We start from the raw sequence: 22064 nt of genomic DNA on the forward strand, positions 1-22064 counted from the left end.
AATCTCCAATTATTCGGTATGGCAAATCATTTAATTTGGTTTAGTCTTTGTAACAGATTATCTCAACTCAGACACTTTATTTTGTACAGAGGTCGTTCAGATTAGTATTACAGGCTGTCTAAAATTTGGGATTCTACAAACATTTGCTACCTGGAGCTGTATGAGTTGCTCAAACAGCCTTCTAGACCCACACAGACAAAAGTTCCATTCAAATGAATAGCTCTATTCATTTGCAAAAAGGAGGGAAAGGACTGAGCAACACTTTAAAAGGGCTCTCTGCATTTATGGAGCTGCTGCAGAAGTCACCAGCTCTAGTTATAGAACAAACCTTGCTATCCTAATTGTTACAGTACTTTGGCCGTTTCTTAATTACTCCCTTTGGGATTCCTATGCTCCTGTCTCAAATCTTTCTTAAGTGTCTCCCTTACTAAAACACTGCCAGCACAGAGCAGAAAAAGTGAACAGATTCTAAACTCCTTCGTACATTAGGAGGAATTTCAGCAACAGAAACAATCCCAGAAAGTAACTTCCATTCACTGTGCAACTAAAATTACCTGCATGCATGTTTTTAGGATTATGTCCAACATGTTCATTATTGGCTGTGAGTTTTTATAGCTTTTTCTTCCTGCAGGCTTTCAATTTTTAGACAGAAAGGCTGCTTTGGCACTACTGTAGCTGCACTGGCTAAAATTATGGAAGAAATATAGGCAAAAGCATCAGATTTTCTAACCTACTAATTTTGATGCAGTGGCAAAATATGTAATGTTGTCACTAGCATTCCTCAATTTCAAACAAGTGAAATTTCACCATTTTTTTTCCAAAAAATATTTTGTTGTATTTCATGGTCACATTTTGTCCCTTTAAACAATTAGGAAACCTATATGCATCTGTCCTGTTGGCAGTTAGTCCACTAACTGCAGAAATACACACTTTTCCAGGTTTTTCTTTCCATTTTCACAAAGTGTTGAGGTGGGACCAAAATGACATTTTTTTTCTTTCATAAAAGCATAAATCTGAATATAACCGAAGAATGTCTTTTGCTCTGACATAAATTCACATTAGCCACAGAAGACACAGGATACATGTCAGTAAAGCATTCTCAACTATGTCCAGTGTGTTGGGTTTCTGGAGACTTGGTCTTATTACTCTCTTTTGTTTTCCTGTGCTGTTGCTTCATCCTCATAATATCCTTGACAGCTCTGGCAAGGTTCTTTCCTGTTTCAGTCTAAGGCGTTCCTGCCAAAATAATCACCATAATATTGTATTCTAACTACTTTTCCTTTCATCATTCTGAAACCATTTAATGACTTCCCACCTCCCCCCACATCATTCCCCCTGGTTTTGTCTTCAAAACCAAATTTGCTTTCACCTACACCCTCTTTTTCTTCCATTCCGTTTTCTATTCTTTAATATCTCTCATTACTGCTCCCTTTGACCACAATTCCCTGTCTTAGCTTTTTTGTTTAACACACCTACCTCTTGGTAACGCACTGAAATACAATAGAAAGAATACCTGAATTTCTGTGCCATATACATGTTTTTAAAATCAATTATTTTTTACAGTCCTCCTAAGGAAACCTAATGTTATCTATCTTCACCCTCTAGTAACTCAACTTCCTGGGCTTTTTGTCTGGCCTCCTCCATTGTAGGATCTTTGGGACTTTTGCTTTAAAGTTGTGAATAGTTCTGTGTGTATTTATGATACCACAGAGATCTTGGAAGCAGAGGTGGTGAATGCAAGATGATAGATTGTGTTTAAATTCAGCAGGTGATCATCTTGATCTTATTTCCTAAGCCATCACTGCAAAGTAACAGTGAGCCTGGCCAGCCTTCCTCTCACATCTAAGTATATCAGGCAGATTTCCAGTAAGATGACTAAAGAGATGCTGGAGATGGCATTTAAGGGAAAACCAGTCTGTGGTCGTGCCCCCTGGTCCAGATGCAGATGACCTTATGCCCTTGGCAGAGCTCATTGCCCCTGGCTCGCTGGGATCACCTTCCTGCAGTGCCCTCCTTGCTGTTCAGACACTTTGGCTTGGGTTTGGAGTGCAACAACTGTTGTGATTTTTTCTGTCAGTAGAACTGGATGTGACCACATCTTTGATACAATACCTTGAAGATTTGTTACTTTTGTCAGTGTACTTTTGTCACTGTTTCTCCTTTTGTTTCTAGGGGAAAGGTTAGGTCTGTGCATACAGTAATCACAACAAACCAGTTTTATTCGACTTTTTGAGCCACATTAGCAGGATAGGAAATGCATACAGCAAGTTCTATCATCTGTCTGTTTTACTCTGTGTCTGAACAACTTCATAATCCTCTGTGTATGAATTGAAGAGTAATTAGCAGCGGGGCCACAATTTGTACTGAGATAGAATTTCCAGATACAAAGACAAGATCAGTTCTGGCAAAGTTAGACATTTTGTGATACTCTCCTGGGGAGCAGAAGCCTCCTGATAAAGCATAGCTGGGACCAGCCACTGAAGGTTGCTCTCTTCAGCCAATAGAGCTGTTCATAGAATATCCTACAGCTGCCCTTAGGTATCTCCTCTTTTGGACTGGTTCTTGTAAGCATAACACAGCCATGTGTGGCTGTTCAGCAGACCTCTGATGCCTTTAAAGAATTCAGATATGTAATTGCTGATGTGTTTAATAAGTCTTCCTATATGCTTCAGTGTGAGACCATATAAAGAACTTTAATTTTGCTATAATAGGAATAATTTGCAAAATTTATTATATTATCAGTGTTATCAAGATTATCAATTATCAATATTATCAATATAGCTAAATATATGTAAGATATTAAAAAATAAAAAGCGGTATAGAGAACATTGGTTGAAAGATATTCTTCCTCTATATATTTGGATGCCTAAGAACCCAAATAACTATGAACACTGCACAATAGGATTTTCTCATGCCACTTATTTGACAAAAGGTTTGAAAGAATCTTTTTACAGTTAATATTAGTATTTTTGCTGTAGCTGCTAGAAACATCACAGAAATCCTATATTTATGGTAACTGAGTCTTGGAAAGGAGAAGAAAGATAACACTTCAGTTTCCTAGTGGGCAAATTTACCAAAGACTCAAAATTATAATACTGTCAAGTGATCTTACCGAACAGCAAAAATTATAAAAGACTGATGACAAAATAATCAGCTTTTCCAATGAGAACATACTTGATTCAGGTTACCAGTGCACTAATAAGGAAGGTAAAGAAATTAATCGAATCTTGAATGAAATTATTTGACTTTGTGCTTCCTCTTTTGAAAAACAGTTTTTGCTAGTCTACACTCCAGTCCTGCATAAGAATACTTCCCTCTTTTTAGAGTATTTTCCTTTTTTTTTTTTTTTTTCCTTTCTCTTTCTTTCTGTAAGTATCTCAAAAGCAGAGCTACTAAGCATGGCCACATTTGTGGAATGCATTTTGCATTTGAGCTGATCATCCAAGCTGCAGTGAATGGGAGACTGCTTTGCAAAGTCTGTTTCCACTCAAGGATTCCAGCCTCTAGTTTTGCAAAGCCTTCTGGGAATACATTTTCCTGGTCTGCATTCCAGTAACTTTTTATTTCCTGTAGCTGTGTCAAAAGCAGTAATAGTAAGCCTAAAGAATGGAACAGGTTACTTTATAATATATGTACCATATGGTTTTTCAGCCTTCTTTCTTCATTTGTTTGGACACGATTGCAGAGGATAATAGTGACTCTGTTCACTAATTGCTGTCCCATGTGCCATATTCATGTATTTGAACTGGGCTGTCAATGAAGAATTTATATTTTCTTTTCAAATTTACTCCTAGATCATTATATGATCAGAGGACACTAACTGCAATTTTTCAGACAGCTCTAATTTCAGCAGCAATGTCTTTTGGATCATCATCAGCTCCATACACTATATACACAGTTTGCATTATTTATTGCTTTATATTCAAGTCTGCTTTTCTATGGAAAGTAATGTCACTTTTTGTACTTAACTATTTCGCAGCCTCATGTGGAGCCCTAGGATCTCCAAATTGACTGGGAGAAGCTGATAATTTACAGAAGCTGCAAATATGCAGAAAAATACAGCAGCTGCAGGCAACAGTAGGGTAACATTCTTTATGATGTATTTCAAACTACAATTCTTACATGCTCAGATTTAATTTATGAAAAAGAACCACAGTATTAATCAGTACTGTATTTCTCCAGAACATTCCTCATCTCTGATTTAAAAGGAAAAGAAAGAATTACTTCTTCCCAGTTAATTTATAAATTTTACTATAAAAATTATATAAATTATAAAACATTACTGTATTTATTTTTTAAAAAGCATAATTAGAAGTCAATAATGTAAATGCTGAATTCATGAGAGGCTCCCTCATGGTCTGTACTTGAGTTTTAGTAATTATTTATTAATTCTTTTGGTAACAAATTTACATAGGGTGTCATACAATGTAATAAACAGTTTTAATGCTCTTCATTGTATAAAAGCTTAGTGTTCTCCCTAAATTTAGTGATTTTTACTTCGTGCTCCTTTTTAATATCATTGTGGGATGCAAATTACAGTGGGGTGTGAATGCTAGCAGAAAGTTTGGTGTATTTTGGAGCTTTTGGCTTCACCTGGCTAATTCATCTGAGGCACAGCTGGTATTGCATGGAAACTGGGCAGAAAGAGGGCTGCTTTAACATTTGTCAAGTCATGAACAGCAAGATAGTAGAAGGAATGCCCATGGACAACTGTCAGAAACAGCAAAAAGGGACAAGATCAGTAACAGAGACAACAGTCAAAAGACCTTTCTTTTTTTTTTTTTTTTTTTTTTTTTTCCTCCAGTGGAATACAAAACTGAACAATGAACTAGATGAAAGAGAGAGGGAGAATAAAAGCCACTGAACAGCTAAAGGTGTTGTCTGGGCTAATCCTGTACTTTCTGATATATTTAGGTTACAAGTCCTGAAAGGAGAAATCAGGGATGTTGATGGAGAAGGACAGAAAGGGCAAAAGAAACCTGGCTAAAGAAGTTTGTCTTTCAACCTTGATGTACCTCTTGGATAATACATCAACAGGATGGACTCCTGAAGCAAAACAAACTGTGGCATTTATAAAGTGTCTTTTACTCTGACACTTTTGAAAGAAACTTGCAACCACTGGAGTGTAACAACTTTGGAGAAGAACAAGGCTGCCCTGTAGGGCTGGCACACTATTAATCAGACAGGGTGGGAAACTGTAAGTGGTAAGTGGTGGGATGCAGTGAAGTGATTCTTTGGCTGCAAGGACTCCATGTCAGTGGTCTAGCATACAGCCTGGCAGAGATTTCCTATGTGTAATTTCAAAAAGGTAAAGCAAACTTTCCACTTCAGCACTCCCAAAATCTTAATCATTGAACCCAAAGTAAAACCTGCTGATCTCATCATAGGCCAGCCATGAGGTAGTGTCAGCATCACAGAGCTATTGTTTCAGCAGAGGGAAGTCAAGGATGTCTTCCACCATAGCAACAACAATTCAGCTTATGCCTCAGTGTTCCCAAAATGTGCCAAGTATAAAAAATCCCACCCTGAAGCACTCAAATTTGGATGGGCAGCCAGGACAGAAAAGGCATATGAGAAAAAAGCAGCAGCTGTTTAATTTTATAGTGAGATTTTTTTACACTACCCAATGACAGTTTGCTGTTTTAACACAACTTTGAATAGAGTGCTTTAGGAAACTTTTAGATGCTCCCCCTTATATTTATTTTTTCTTTTTAGATTCAATTCTTGCTTCTCTGAAATGCCATGAAAAAGACGAATGAAGACTGTTAGCATGTTTTTCTGTAGTTTCTTTTTATTTACCATTGTACCTAATTGCCACACTTTCTATCCTTTCTAGAAGGACAGTGAGGGAGAAGGGAAACCCTTGCTTGTTTGTCAGGCTGCTGAAGAGGTAAATTACCCAAGGTATTCTGGTGGCAGAAATGAATCAGGTCACCAGGTGGGAAAAACAGAGAACAGTAGCCAAAACACCAAAATAATGGCCAGAATGGAGTAGCTACAGGAGGATAATGTGGGATTTGCTCTGAGTAATAGGTTATAAAAATACACATAATCTCTTATACTGTTCCTTGCTGTAATGAGCTATTGCAATAAATCACTGGAAAAGGTAGTTCCACACGACTTCAGTCATTAGGCCATGCATCCTCCATTGGCTGCAGCAACAAGTTGAAGTGTCTGCTAATTCATGAAACATGTTTTAAGCTGAGCCAGGAATTCTGTGTGAATCACCAATCCCTAAAGTTGATCTTCTGGGTCTAAGTTGAGACATGCTCTTCAGTATCCTCTTCATATGGAATCATGGACATGCTAGAGAACATGTGGCCAGGGCTCCCAGCAATGCTTTTCTGAAGTAAGATGAGTTAAAAAGCAGGTCCACAACTCCGTGTTACCCATTAGCTCTGCAGAAATCCTGTCTGGAGCACATAGAATTAGAAGCAGAAGTTAAAATGAGGTCTTGGTAGTGGCTGAGCAGCCTGATAAGATGAAATCTACCCTTAACTGAGGAAAAACTTCAAAATCCACTTGAATATAAAAATGCTTATTTCTAGAGTTTCCTGCTTAGCTTATGAAAAAAATTATCTCTGCTCTGGAAAGGAATGGAATACAAAGGCTACGTCTATTTCCTGCACTTCTACTTTGTACAGAAGACTCTTGTTTAGAGGTTATATGTCTTTATAAGTTTTTTTTTTTGGGGGGAGGAGGGAGTGTTTCTATTCTTTTGTTAAGAAACTTGTGTTTGTTCTGTGTCCATCTGACAATTTTTTCTCTGATCTCTACAAAGGAAAGAGGTGAGAAAGGGTTGTCATTATCAAGACAAATGAGTCTGAGGAATAAATCCAGCTGTTGCTATAAATTGAGGGCTTAGGTAAAACTGAAACATCCAGTATAAAGTAGATGACAGTTTATCTTTCTGTGATTTCACTAAGTGAAATAAAATCTAGGCTATGACAGTAATTTCCTACAAATCTTCTAAAAATCTCTGCTAAGAAGAATTAAGAGGTAACTATTCCTTGATACTTGATGTGAGTAAACAGTGTCTACCATACTGCCTCAATAAGGAAAATACAATGGTTGTACTAAAACAAGTCCCTTTGTTAAAGTTAGCATGAAGGTAGCATGAAGTCAGTTTATGCCAGCTGTTCTTCTCATTGGCTGCCCTAATCATTGTAAAGGGCACTTGGGAGCTTAGACTGAAGGGAGAGAAAACATTCGGGCCAGAGTACGTATAACATTAGTGAAAGAGTTAAAGCTGATCCAGGGCACAGCAGCCCTGAACCATTGCTGTCTGTGATACTGCTTAGCTATGCTGAAAAAGAGCTTGGTAGAGCTGAGCTTGAAGCCCAGGTTCTGGACAGTCAATAGAACTGTCTTGATTTAAGAAGTGGTTGTAATAGAGGACATCAGTGCCTAATAAGGAACTAATCTGGCCATTACTTAAATATCTGGGATAGGGCATTTCTATTCCATTTGCCAAGGTACGTCTCAAATATATTTTCTGTGTCATTTGGTAGTAGTAAGGAGAGCATATTCACAGCCCAAATAACTGATTATCAACTCACATGCTAAACCACTGAATAAGACTACAGATTGTAAATTGGCTCTTCCAGTCAGGTCATTACAGCTGAAGATTCCACGTGCACTTGTGAGTAACTGTGCTGGGCATCTTTCAGCAGACTGTTTCTTAAGCATCTCTTGTAGGAGTGCATTTTGCAGTGTCTGCAGTTCGTTTATACAAAGCTGTGAGTACAGGCTTGATAGCCTAGCAATATGGGTTTCGAAATACAAACTCAACATGTTAGTTGTTAACACAGAACGTCACAGATTTTTATTTCCATATATCAATCTTCCACTTCTCTGGTGATCGCTCTCTCAATTGTTTGTTTGTTTTGTTTGATTAGGGTTTGGTTTTTTTGTGGTTGACAAAGTATTCAATTGTAATGGATAAGATAAAATGAAGGCAATGTCCATGGTTTAAAAGAGCAGCTCATTGGAATTTATGTGATGGAACATAGTGTTTCTGTTTACAACAAGCATGGCAAATAATTCTATGGAAAAAATGCTTGGATTTAAACTTTATATACTCAGTTACATACTACAGAGCATCTCAACTTTGATACAATTTGGAGTGTTACTCAGAGACATGATGGGGGTCCCATTTTCCCATGCTGATGATTACTCCAGCATTGAGAAAGACTCCTTCATGGGTGTCAATATGAAACTGCCTCTGGCTACCAGCCCTCCCATCCCAGGCAGTGCAGACACATGACAGGTGAGAGAAAGGTCAAGACATGTCACGTTCTTTCATAGCTGTCCTAACTGACAATCTTTTGGGAAGTCTTGTCAGCTGGCAGAGGTTAGAGCAGTCTACAGGTTGCACTAGTGCATCCAAAAACAAACAACAGAAAATCAGGGAGCACAGCCAGCTCCCTGATGGTCTCATCTTTCTGCTTCACTGAAGCAGATAATGTAAAACTCAGTGCTTGTGTCAGACAGTCTGAAAGGATGGTTCCCAGTGCTGCCACTGTTTTATTACTGTCCCTCTCAATAATAACAGACACTATGATCCCAGAGGGGCAGAATGCTATGAAGTGCTATAGAGGAGCTGATAAGCTCTATCTAAGTTTTCACATGGAGTTAAGAGTCAGATGTTGGCTTCACAGCAAATAAAGTGCCATTACTACATCACCACCAGCTAAAAGTAACATGCTGAAAACCTATCAGACCCATCAGTCTTCATCTGCCAGAGATTTTATTTTCTACCAGAGTTTTTAAATAAATTCGGGGGGATTCTAACTGCTCTTCAGACAAAATTTAATATCTAAATACCAGACAGATAACATATCATACTTCCTTATGATTCAGAAGCAAAAGGAGTTGAGACTGAAATTAATTTGCAGACATCTGTAAAACACATTGCTACGGAATGACAATAGAGGTAATCCATAACTTGAAATGGGCACTTGTTCTTTATTATGAAATACAGATATAGTGACACAAAACATTGCTTTTAGAGTAAGTGTTCTCAGTGCAGTCTATAAACACAATAAAACTCTGCACACCAGACAGTGATTTTCTGTTGCCAGTGAACATCTGCTTGTTATACACAGACATCTTGTTATTAGATTTTACTCAGTAGCTAGACCAGCAAATTAAAGGGGTGGAGCAGAAGAGGATGAACAAGCTTGCTTTCTGCAAGCAATAAACAAACCATAAATGTGTTTATTTCCATAAGGGTTGGGAACTGGAAATAAAGATTCAGAGTTCAAAAGTTCTTTCAGCACTTTTCCTAGTTGAACCTGGCTGTTTACTTTTCATGAGCAGTCATCTATAATCAAGTTTATTTCTAGAGGAAAGACATTTTCATCTGCTGAATTTAAAGACTTAATGAAAAAGGAAACAATATGCATATTAATTTACTATATGCATGAATGACAAGCTGACTTACTGAATTAAGTCTCCAAAGAAATAAAGAATGAAAATGTTGTAATCTATTGTTCTTGAGAAATGTTATATCTCACCAGGATTTTTAAACCCTCTCATTCCTGTGGGTTGGAATTTTCAGTTTAAGAAATATCTCCGTCATCTTTGTACGTCATTGCAGTAAAATCCATCTGAGGAGAGATCTTACCATGATCCCAGTTTCTGTTTCTGAGTGACTAAACAAATTGTACAAAGTCTCTATTTTGCAGTTCTAAACAATGCATTTCAGTAACTATAATAACCAAATGAAGCGTCTACTGTGGTCTGCTGTCTAATTTTATGTGTTTTATACTTGCAGAGATATATTAGCTAGCTTATTTCCCTTTGGGTATGTTTACTATGCATTATGGAAAGAGGACAGCAAATCTCCAGTTAAGGTCTTGCTTAGAAAATTAGGGAGTGGGGCTTCAGTTCAGAGATCTGCCAAAGATTCCCAACCAGAACTTCTAGGTACATCATCCTCTTTAGCTACATAACTGAGAAACTTTTGCTAATCTCATTTCTGCCTGGGGCATTTTTGCCACTAGGGAGGTTGTTATGTTCTGCAAAGCCACAGGGGAGACTGCCATCCATCTGGTTTGTCTCATCACATAAAAAAAGGCCAAAAGAGGTCCCCAAATTAATTCCTGTAAGAAAAGCATTTTATTTTTAAAGATTCTTTAAGTACTTACACAAATAAGAAGCAGGGAAGAGCATTCTGTGCTAATGACTGGCCTTTTCATTATTTTCTATATTTTCTGTCCCTCTAGGCTCAATGTGAAAGTTTACCATATGGTGGGAGGAATCTAGAAGAGATTTAATATAGATTTATTTCATTGGTGAGGAATGCCCATCTAATTGATTCCTTATGGTGGAAATATGTTATTTCTCTAAGTTCTTACAACTTGAATAATCTTCGCAAATATCTAACCAAAATCTTCCTTTCTGCACAATGAAATGAATTAAGTAGTTTTCTATTGTCTTGTCCATTTCTGGTAAAAGTGTTTAACACAACATGAAGAACTGACAGCTTAGCTCATAGCAATACCTAGTCTGGTGAGAGCTTATTGCATGCCAAAGTAAATTCTGTTGAATATTTTTGCATTTCTGATAAAAAGAAAATTTTATAAATGTTAAAGATCCAGCCAAAGATTATCCATTTTTGTAATTTCAGTGTCATCTCTTGCACAGTGTATGCTAAGAAACACCATTCCACACCTCAACACCTTCTTCTAGGTTAGTTTTTTATCAGAGCAGTGATAGATTTTGTGCCTATAGAAATCAAGGAAATTTTGTTCTACCCAATCAGCAATTAAATGGCACACATAATATACTTCACTGTGTATCAAGTACTTGACTGTTTCCAAAAGGCTAAGAATAAACAGTAGAGGATTTTTATTCCCTCTGTACAATCCCAAGGAGATATTGAGCCTCTAAGAACATTCATTGTCTCATAAAAAATACAACAGGTATCTTTGCCATTAATAGCCTTTCTAGTAATTACTTGTGGAATATCTTTGTATTATTCCACAAAAGAATTCTTGGAACATAAAATAGAATAAAAAATGCCAAAAGTTTATACATGGTGCCCAGAAAAGAAAGTTCTGACTACTAGTTAGAACATACTGCAATGTATTTTAAAAAATCTTAGATTTACTATTAAACAGTAAGTATAATACATAAGGATAATATATAATATATAAGGATAATTATATCCAGATATTTAGTCTTGATCTTTTCAAACTTTTGGCTTTAGCTGTCTGTCTCTGTACTTTTTCATGGAATATAAAAAAAAAAAAAAATTATGCATATTCAGGCAAACAAAAATTGTTCTGAAAATTATTTCTAAAAGATTTCATACTTAGCCAAACAGCACTGCTAGACTTCCCTAGCATGTCTTTTTGTTTTCAGAGGCCTAATCCAAAATCTATTTAAAGTTGATGAGAATGTTTTTATTGAATTCCCTGTACTTAGAACTGTGTTGTAAATGCAAAAGAATTGCTTCCAACTGGAAAGAGAAGTGTTAAATACACACACACACACACACATATGTGTATATATACATATATATATCCTTTTTTTTTTTTTTAAAAAAAACTCAGATTCTTTTAATAGACTATTTCATAGCAGCATTCTAACCTATGTCTCCTCACTGATTTCTTAATATCTGGGTAATGACACAGTTCAAACAGAATATAATATAAAGGATACAATACGTAACTCTTTTTAGGTCTCAGAACGTATAAGTTACACAAGTTCTAACAATGTGGGATAAAAAGTTATTGTCTGTGAAAAAAATAATCGTATAAAGTAAAGAATACATAGGTTTATATATGCATAAGATCTTATATAGACTAAAGAAACAAAACAAGAAAAAATAACAGAACAGTGAACTGAGGGGGAAAAAAAAAAGAATCTTCCTGAATTGGAAAATGGACTTACTAATTCCTGAATTCAGACAAACTTCAACCCAAATTTTAGTAAATTATATGCCAGTGAGGTTTTAAAGGTTTAACTAAATTGAAGAATTGCTTTTTTCAAGGCCATTTTTTAAGAGTACTACACTCTTTGTTTTCTTAATAGAAACCCATAGGCTGTAGTAAAAGCTTTTGTCCATAGCTATTTCAGAAACTCTTCTCACAGAGCAGAAAAAAAAAAAAAAGGAAATGTTGATTCTGGCAACCCAAGACTATGCATTTAACCTGTGACCTTTCTGGCAGTTATGATTTCAGGTTCAAAAGTACATTTGTTGCCCAGTCAGAGACTGTCCAGAATTCTCTGTCCTTCATCTTTGAAGGCCTTTATCTTGAAGACCATTTTATTTTTCATTTCTTCCTAACAATTGTTTGTTTTATTATAAAACAATAAAATAATATCTTTTATAAAGTGCAACAACCTCTTTGGGTTGTTTCAGAATTGAAGAACTCTCAGTTCCAAGGAACTAGTCTAAACTTAGAATCCTAATAGTAAACTAATAGTGATACTAACACTTCTGAAAAAAAGCAGTTTTTAGAAAATGTTTTTATAGAATCATCTCTTTACCAGAAGATCTACTATAGTTTTGCAGGAGCTGTAAAAAAGTCATGCATCTTTAGACATGTGAATTTGGGGTGGAAAAGTCAGAAAATTAGGCAATGTGAATCAAAGGAAGATGCTAATAGGGCCAGGTCAAAGGTGAGAATAAATTCTGAGTACAAAGTTTGTTTTACAAACATCTCTGACTGACTCTGAAAGCTGCTGCAACAGAAGAAGGCTACTGGGTGTTTTTTGAGGTGACCACTTCGTTGATGGGGAGAGGAAATTCTACTTCAATACACTGGCTGTCTCAGGAACACACCTGAGTAATTATAGGATTAATTAAGCTTGAAGTATAGTAAATTTTAAATTGTAGCCTAAAAGAAATACAAGCTTATTATGCAAACAACATTTAATATGAAGTTAAAATCGAATTAATGGTCGTTGACTGTAAAGAACTGGAAGCAGCACAGTGCCAAACCCTTGACTGATTTCTGTAGTCAGAAGGAAGGACCTTTTGCTATTGCTAATATTTTTTTCACTCTTAGTGCCAACTAAAAAATGTAGATGTGGCAGTATCTAATGGCAGGTGAATTGCTCTCTACTAGGGCACAAGCAAAAGCCTATTACTGTTTGTCATCCATCTTCATCCAAATGTGTTGAAAACATTCACTCTGCCAGAGAACTGGTGATAGTAATGCTGATTTTGCACTTGAAACTAGGAAATAGTTTCCTATTGGGAACAAATAGGAAATAGTGATCACATGGAAACAGAGGGCCATGCAATTTTTCTACACAAAGAGGATCTTTCTTTGAACTAGTGTTCAAATACAATACCCAGGCACACAAAATGTATGTGAACCTTGCAGTTTTACAGGCTGTTTCCTCACATTGATACTAATTTGTAGAAAATATTTTGGACAATACAGGTAATGAGAAGTACAATTAAATTTACTCAGTGTTCTTCACTGTAATTTCCTGTAATCCAGTCCAAATTTTATATTTATTTTAGGTCTAAATATCAACAAAACTAAAAGTGGTACATTTTTTGGAATGATATTAGATATCTATATAATGCTATTGTTAATAAAATTTATCCTTTTCATTGGTTCCATTCTTATTTGGAATCTTTTGGATACTTCAAGGTAATAAGAACTGCATAAAAGTGCAATAGGTACTTATGTCCACTGGCAGAGACTGTGAGGTGCATCATGGAAAAAATGTACTCAGCAACTGTGGAAACCAGAGCTTCTTTTTTTTTGCTGAGGGCAGCAAAATTGATTCAACTAATTGACTCTGTCTATATTTTTACAGTTGGCTTCTAACATATTCTAGAGTTGGCTTTTGCACTGCTTTTTTAAAATTCTATTTCTGCTTCAAGTATGTACTGCCTTTGAAAATGGTCTGATCACCGTCATGTAATTATCACAAGTAATAATCGATGTGCAGTAGGATTGAAATACAAACAAAGCCTAAATATACTCTGCAGAAATATGGGAGCTTTTAGCCTGGATGGTTTCTCTGCCTGAGAAATAATACACAAAACAGAAACTGTAAACAGATGGTATTTGGCATGATTTTAAATGTAAAGATGAAGTAAACACAAGCTATTAATGCCTAAAACAAGTGTACAACTGAGAGGAGATTTGACAATTATGAAGTACTATCTTTGAAATCAGGTTGTGTTTTCATTATTAATTCTTTCATTTTAAGTAGTTTTGGTTCAAAACAATGGAAAACAAATTTAATGCCATGCCAGTTGTTTTTTTTTCAGTGCACTAAAATGACTCCTCAGGGATTCCAGGAAATTATTTATTCACAATAAATTAGAGCTGGTGAAACTGCCAGCCAGACTGTCTGCAGGAAAACTTACAAATATTTTATTGTCTAGCATCATTGAAGTTTGCCCAGTAAAACTGGGCTTCATTCTACAGCCAGGGAAATATTGTTCTCCCTCCCTATAGGACTGTTTATTTAGTATCCACTCATGTCCGTGTGTTTGCATGTGTGCTGACAAACGTCTGTTATCTTATACAGAAGAAAATCAGCCACAGAATCATAGAATGGTTTGGGTTGGAAGGGATCACCTACTTCCACCCCCTCTGCATGGGCAGGGCCACCTCCCACTAGATCAGGTTGCTCAAAGCCTCATCCAGCCTCGCCTTGAAGACTTCCAGGGATGGGGCAGCCACAATTTATCTGGACAACATGTACCAGTGTCTCACCACCATCACAGTGAGGAATTTCTTCCCAATGTTTAATTTAAGTCTAGCCTCTTTCATCTTGAAGCCGTTCTGCCTTGTCCTGTCCTCACATGCCTTTTTACAAAGTCCCTCTCCAGCTTTTCTGTAGCCCGCTCATGTTCTGGAAGGCTTCTATAAGGTCTCTCTGGAGGTTTCTCATCTCTGGGCAGAACCCCTCTCCCTCATCCTGTCTTCATAGGAGAAGTACACTGATCATCTTTGTGGCCATTCTCCGGACTCACTCCAACAGGTGCTTCATAGAAGACAGAGTACAAGGACCTTATATTAACCTATTTTCATTCTGAATCTTGTTCAGAGACCAAATAATATACATATTCTCTTCAAGCATCCATGGTTTACAAACATTTATATCTTTTACAAAGGTATAGTGGGCTAGTAAGCTGTACAAATGAACTTCTGTTGGAGCATTTCAGTGTCACTCTACTTTTACCTCTGCATTCAAATACTGAAAAATTTATTTAGGAAAATAATTTGGAAAGTCCACATTCCTTTTCACCATTATATTCTCTGAATTCTTGGCTCTTTTTTCTCTTGAAAGTTTGCCAATTTCAAAGTGTACCAATTTCACTTTTTAATTCTAACAGTAAAAATAGGTGAATCTACAAGACTAAGTTCAGATTTATCATCTCTGTAAGTGAAGATGCATTTACATCTCCCCACTTTGTGCAGACACAAGTAGATCCTCAGCAATGCATTCATGCACTGTGAAAATAAAGGCAGGCTTTTGCTCAGTTAAGCCATTTATTACACTGCACAGTGAAATCTGTGGCTTCTCTAATTCTGGCCTATTTCTTTCATTAACTGAATGAAGTGGATGGGGGGACAAAGGTGGAAGGGAGATTATGACATTTTAAAATGGATTTTAAGGGAATGTTCTGATCCCATCAATGTCAACCAACTCTCCTGTCTCCCAGGTACCAGAACCTGGTGTAGCTTTGCAGTAGTGTTAACAAAGAATCCTATAAAAGCCAAGGTGGGAACTTGATAAAGGAAAAGGAATCTAAATTCTTCTCCAGCTTGGGCTGCCCACAAAGTACTCCCTAAAGGGAACTCCTTAATGAACAGAATGCATCAGAAAGTAGTATTTCCCAGGGCATCTGCTCTATTTTCCCTTAGAAGTATGGAGAAAAGTGAACCTGGAGAAGCTTATTGAATTTCCCATTTCAATTGACCTTTGCAAATGGTTCCTGAAGGGTCTTTGCAAGACCTAGGAGGCTGTGGGAATCATGCTCTATTTCTAGAAAAGCAGGTTTTAGCTTTCCCTTCTGGGATGAGAGGCTACTTTACACTTAGGAAGAAGAGGAGAGAAAAGGAATGAGTAACAGGCTACCCAGTCCTCACTCAGTTAAAACCTCTTGCCTGGCATTTGCTGCTTAATGTCATAATTCAGTGGATTGGAGCCAGCAATCCCATTTGCTTCAGAGGTCAAACAGACTTCCAGTTACTTCCCTTTACCCACTCATTTTTAATTTTTTTTTTAAAGTTGTATGGTATTGCTTTTGTGAATTTTCAGAGTGAATGGAATAAAGGTGTTTAGGCATATGTTTTTCTGCAGTTTTCAATGGCTCTTAAGGTGATGCCAAACATAACCTGGAAAGTCCTATTACTTTAAGATTAAATTACAATCTTGGTACAAGAGGTACAAAATACCTCTTCCAGAGAATAACATAGAATAGTTAAAAAAATATCACAAGAAAATAGCAATAGAGGGGCATTACTTCTATTTCGCTAGCTGTGTAGTTCCAATTTACTGACAGCAGTTTTCAGTAACTAAAGTTGTTGTTTCTTTTTTTAACTACAGAGACAAAAATGTGCTCAAAAGGTTAGAATGATGATGTGTTTTCTTTCAAATGTGCTATGTTGAAGCCTCTCTGTTTCTTTTTTGTTGAAAGGTGTGCATCACTTCAGTTTTTATTTGCTCTGCAGTAGGGTATTTGGTTCTTTGCCACCCTCATATTTGGAATTATCTGGCAGCGCATATAATCCATCCTCTATGGACTTCTGACTTTGATTTGAGTCAAAAGAAGAGCTGTAATTACATAGCAAATTTTGGATTATAATCTTTCTAGAAACTTGCTTCCTACATACATTATTGGAAACCAATTACCATATTTTATTAATATAGATTATGTAATTTGAGAGATAATCAAATAGAAACATTCCTCATTTGAGTCAGAAGAAACTCCAAGCCTAATTTTGAATTCCTGATCAGCAGAATGTCAGAAGATGCATTTCAGAGTTACATTATGTGTCTATCTCTCAACATAATATTTACTTTAAAAGGTGTCATTCATGACTACAAAATTACAGCAACCTTCCAATATGGTATTAAGAGAGCAACAACTAGTTAAGGGCACTGTTAAGTGTTCATTCATAGCTGATATCCTAACTTTCACATTATGTGTCAAAAAAATATAGCTAAAATTCTATTAAAAGAATGATGTTTATATAAAAAACAAATACGTTTCATAGAAAAATCATCTGAAAATTCCTACTGCTTTTTGCTTCATTTTCAGGTGTTCAAAAACAGTTGCCACCACCATTATCTTATTAAAGCATAATAAAATCTTATTGAGAACAGAGTTATTATTTGACCATAAATTTAAATGAGAATATTGGATACAAACTTCATTTTGTGAATATTTGTCACTCCTCTTTAATGAGAATTCATACACCAAAATTATTAATCTGGGATGCTACATGGATTCCATTTAACCCACATCACAAATTTATTTAAAGAATCAGATTATAAACTCCATAACATATGACTTGTATAATAACTTTGCACAAATTAGAATTAGAATTAGGTATAATAATGTACCTCTTGTTCCATGAAGCTTGCAAGAAATGTAGTAATTGATTGTCATTTGCTAAGCCATTACCACTATATTCCTACTAAAAGCATGACTGATGATATGAGATTCCAAATTTCTTATTTTCTTGATAATGCAATTTTCCTTTTAGTTTCTTTATAATTAAATTTTATAGTAGCTATTTTGGAAAGAGAGGGGCTCTTAACTATCAGGCAGTTTCTTTTATGCTGGGAACTGATAAGTGTTCTGTGGATCAGCTGCATCCTGCTTGTGCCTTTCTAGACCTATTGTCTGGGCAGGGTGTAATTAAATGCTTTCCTCCTTTTTTTTTTTTTTTTTTTTTTTTTTTTTTTTTTTTTTTTTTTTTTTCCCTTTCCATTTTGTTGTTTTCTGAGGGGATTGTTTTTGCAAGGCTCCAATATCCAACCCTGACCTGTGGATAGGAATCCACTTGTTAGGTACCAGTACAAATCTGAATGGGAATTAGTCAACAAGACAAGAATATTCACTCCTGATGAAATGCTGTCATTAAAAGTAATTTTATATGTGCTTGATAATACCTACTCTGGTTGTATGCTGAAGGTGTGACAGGAAGGAAGCATTATTCTCCCTTCTCTCCCTTCCATATTAATGAGTACTTCATTCCTTTAGCACTTACTTAAGGAGACACCATACATTTTCTTACCTTTCCTACCCAATACTATGCTGGGTTAAGATTATAGAATCTGCTGTGAAGGGGACTAAAATTACTTGTTCTTAACTAGGAATATGTTCTTAACTAGGAAAGTCTCCAGTCCTGTGGTTTCTGCTACAGGTCATCTAGAATCTAGTTTTGGAAGATATTGAGATATCCAGCAAAATTGGTAAATGTTAATAGGACCCTAATTACTCACCCTAAATGTTACCTCACCAGCATCAACAATGATTTCTTGCATGGCTTCCACTGAGGAAAGGAAGGAAATAATGGGGCATTATTAAGAGTAAAGGAAAAATAGGCATTGTAAACTTTAAAGAACCTCAGTAGGAAGAGCAGGTCTTGTGAGCAGAACCTGTTTCTGTTTGCTTATGGCTACAATGTTACAATGTCCCCAACAAACCAACATGTAATGACCACTGGTTGATATAATCTTAGACTAGACACTTCTGCAAGCCAATGTTACCAGAATTTCCATTGATGTGCACATTAAGCCTAGCTCTGCCTATGTAGACATGCAGGCAAACACTATCCCATGATTCTAAGAACCTTTAGAATAACACACCACATAATATACAAAGAGAAAGGGAGACAACCAAAGTGCAATGTACTGGCAGCATATCTAGTCATACGTTTGAAAAATTACTATATATGTTTAAGTTCTAAAATGCAATTGGAGAACCCTGATGGTAGCTAGATCCAATGGGAGTTTTACCACTGACTTTGGAGGGATATCCCTCTATGGAGGTATAGAAACTAATATAAAGTAAAAAAGCTGCTAGTAGGCACATGCAGAGTGTAGCTTTTTCATCATTGGTATGGTGGTTAGCACTGTAGGAGGTAGCATTACATACTGGGAGGTTTTTATAACTTTTGAAAATTCTTTCTCTGTCTCTTGTATGAATGGCTCTATTTACTTCTCCAGTTGTTGGGGAGAGGGGGACAGGAGGCGGGGAAGAGAGGGCACATTTCAGGTCTGAGCAGCAAACTCCCATCCCCAGCATTTTGAAGTTCTGTGTGGGCTGGGTTTCATGTGGCTATTTTGGTACTATTTACAGTACACACAAATCTAGTCCCTTAGTGGCTGGTCCTCAAAAATGAGAATAGCTGCATTTGGATGCAAGGAAAAATATCCAAAGTATCTGCTAATAGACAGACATTGTGTTTCTCACCAATACCAATACACGACACTTTCCAAAGTTAATACTGATATCAACAATTGTACACAAATGCTACTCTTCCTAGATGTAATTCCTGCAAAGCCATGAATGTAGCCTTTTAACTGTTTTAAACTATTTTCCCTTCTTTTAAGGAAAAATCCCCCACTTTTTTCCATTACTTTCAAGGTAAAGGGGAAAGGAAAAGGAAACCTGTTTCCTTTTTTTCCTTAAGTAAGCTTATTTCTTATTTTCCTTAGGATTTAATTCTCTAATTGATGAGGTTTACAGAAACACATAGCATTAAAGTATGACATATAATCAATTAAATGTTCTGAAGTAGTGTGAACTTGTAGGAACAATAAAAATAGAGACATAAATAGGTTTCTTTAAGCAAAACTCAGCATAATCATTCTGGTTAATCTTGCCTGTAAGAAGGAGCCATTTACATTTGAGCTGCTAATCAGGAAGATATATAATGGATTTTTTTTAAAGCATCCTATGATGTTTATTTTCTCTAAAAAGAGCAGACTACAGTGAACTTTCTATTCCTCTTTCATCAGTTTCTGGACCTACATTTGTTCTAATAAAAAGTATAATGCTGCCAACTCAAACAGCAGTGCGGTGAAACAGAGTTCCAGTAAATGAGTAAAAAACAACTTCAGTGTGTACAAAAAAAGGAACTGAATGGGACTAATGATACCCCAAATAGCAAGGTACTTCTTCTGCCTCCTTCAGAGTCACAAGGCATCAACCATTCAAAGTCAGTACTAAAAGGGAGGCTTGCAGAAAAACTGAAAGGGACCTCCAAGGTGTGACAATTATGGAAATATCTTGAGGATTTCTTGTGCAAGACCAAGCAAGACCAAGACTACCAAAAGAGCTATTCAGGTCATTCTAAAGCCCTTTGTGTTTCCCGATATTGTAGTTATTACATTCCATTCCATACCACAAAAAAAACTAGTACTCTAACACCATTCTTTCCCTTACATACCTCTGCAAGTGCTTCCAGCCTTTTCAGTCAGACTTGCCCCAAGGGGAGCTGGCCACCAACTAGTCCCTCCCTGTGCCAATAAGCCCTGTGCCTCTGCCAGTATGGGTGGAGCCCCTGTGTAAAACAATCTGCTCCCTGCGGGACACTGTACCAGGCTTTGTGAGGGTGGCACAACTGACCCAGTTTCTCTGGAAAGCACCTCAGCACAAGTCCTGTGAGCACACTCCAGAGCTCCCTTGTTTCTTGTTCACCCAAGAAGCAATTCCTTGGCAGCTGTCTGCACCCTGCTTCACCCTGCCTGCACCAACTGTCTCTCTCGGGGCCTCCTTCTGGGTGTGCTGCTGCTAAGCTTTAGTGTAGGCAGCTGTCAATATTGTGGAAAGAATTTTTAACTTTTTTTGTGTCTGAGAAATTAGGCAGGTAGCTAAACACAGTTTCCTAGTAATGGCAGAATATACTGAGAAGAGCTCAAGGAATACAAATCCAAATATACATAATTTTCCAGGTATTCAGCAGTGGTAATGTAGGCACCACTGATGATGTTGCTGATATCCTCACCACAGCAAAACTCACTGCTAAGAATTTGCAGCATAGGCTTAGAAATATTCTAGCCTTCACTATCAGTTCTGAGGTAGGGCAGTATGCTTATTCATGTTTACTGAAAAGTATACTCTTTACAGAGCGATGAGCACCAAAAAATATATCCACCCCAGTGATTTTGCCTACAAGAATCAAAAAAGTCCATGTGCATGTGGGCTGTGAGAGAAGAGAAAAGGAAGTATGGAAATAGGAAAGAGCAAGTTATGAAGTTTTGCTTCCCTTTGGAAATTCTTCTCAGTGGCTATAGTCCACTTTGGCTTAAGCATCTCAATGAAATTGCTATAAATACCTATGCTGTAAAACCACAGACTTAAGATGGACTTAAAATAGAAAAACTATCCTTCATTTGTTAAGTACAAATCTAATCTTTCTACATTCTGAGTCTGCAGTGTTAACTATGTACACCCAGCACTTGTAGCATCCCTTCCCTAAGTTTTCTGAATGTACTTCTGAATGTTTTCTAATTAATTTGATAATGTTATAACCAATCAACTGGAATTCCTGTGATATGTTTGTCTTTCTGAAAAAAGGCAACTAAAGCAAGTTTCAAAAGCCTGAATTCATGTATTACTTACAAGTGTTCTTCATACACAGTACTATATCCCAGCAACGGCTTCCTTTCATTTGTACTTTCTCAAGGTGAAGTTCTGGCTAAAGGAACCATGAAATCCACTGTTCTAAGGCATGTGATAGAACTTGAGGACCTGTCTCCTGAGCCCCGTGGGCTGTGTAGCCCTTGCCTGAGAAAATTTGTGAGAAGTTATAGCACAAGGTAGAAGACAAACTGATCCTTCACAGGGGTCTCCTGAACTCTAGGTTCAAGCTCTAGGTTGTCTTTTCCTGTCAGTAACCAATTTTGCCAGTACTTCCATGATAGACTCTGTCTTGACTTTTTAAAATGCTAGCAGGCTCCTTGTGGATAGGATCAAATGACTGCCCTGTTCCCTTCACCTGTGAAATTTCAGAGACTACTTGAAAAGGGTCATTGTTTCCCAGGAATGCCAGGCCTAGTCCAGGAAAGAAAGTCTTCATTTCAGCAGGAATTTGGAGTCTGCTTGAGAAGGCCTT

At 36.8% G+C, this 22064-nt stretch overlaps 1 long non-coding RNA gene across 1 annotated transcript; it reads right to left on the minus strand.

Moving 5' to 3' along the window:
• Nucleotides 1–5773: 5773 nt before the first annotated feature.
• On the minus strand, nucleotides 5774–20515 carry LOC139798753 (uncharacterized). The gene is made up of 3 exons (XR_011726959.1): nucleotides 20397–20515; nucleotides 18445–18494; nucleotides 5774–6409 (listed from the first exon to the last, which is right to left on the minus strand). It is a non-coding gene; the product is annotated as an uncharacterized lncRNA (long non-coding RNA).
• Nucleotides 20516–22064: the final 1549 nt, after the last annotated feature.

This window comes from Heliangelus exortis, chromosome 8 (genome assembly GCF_036169615.1).
Source record: "Heliangelus exortis chromosome 8, bHelExo1.hap1, whole genome shotgun sequence".
Classification (NCBI taxonomy): Eukaryota; Metazoa; Chordata; class Aves; order Apodiformes; family Trochilidae; genus Heliangelus; species Heliangelus exortis.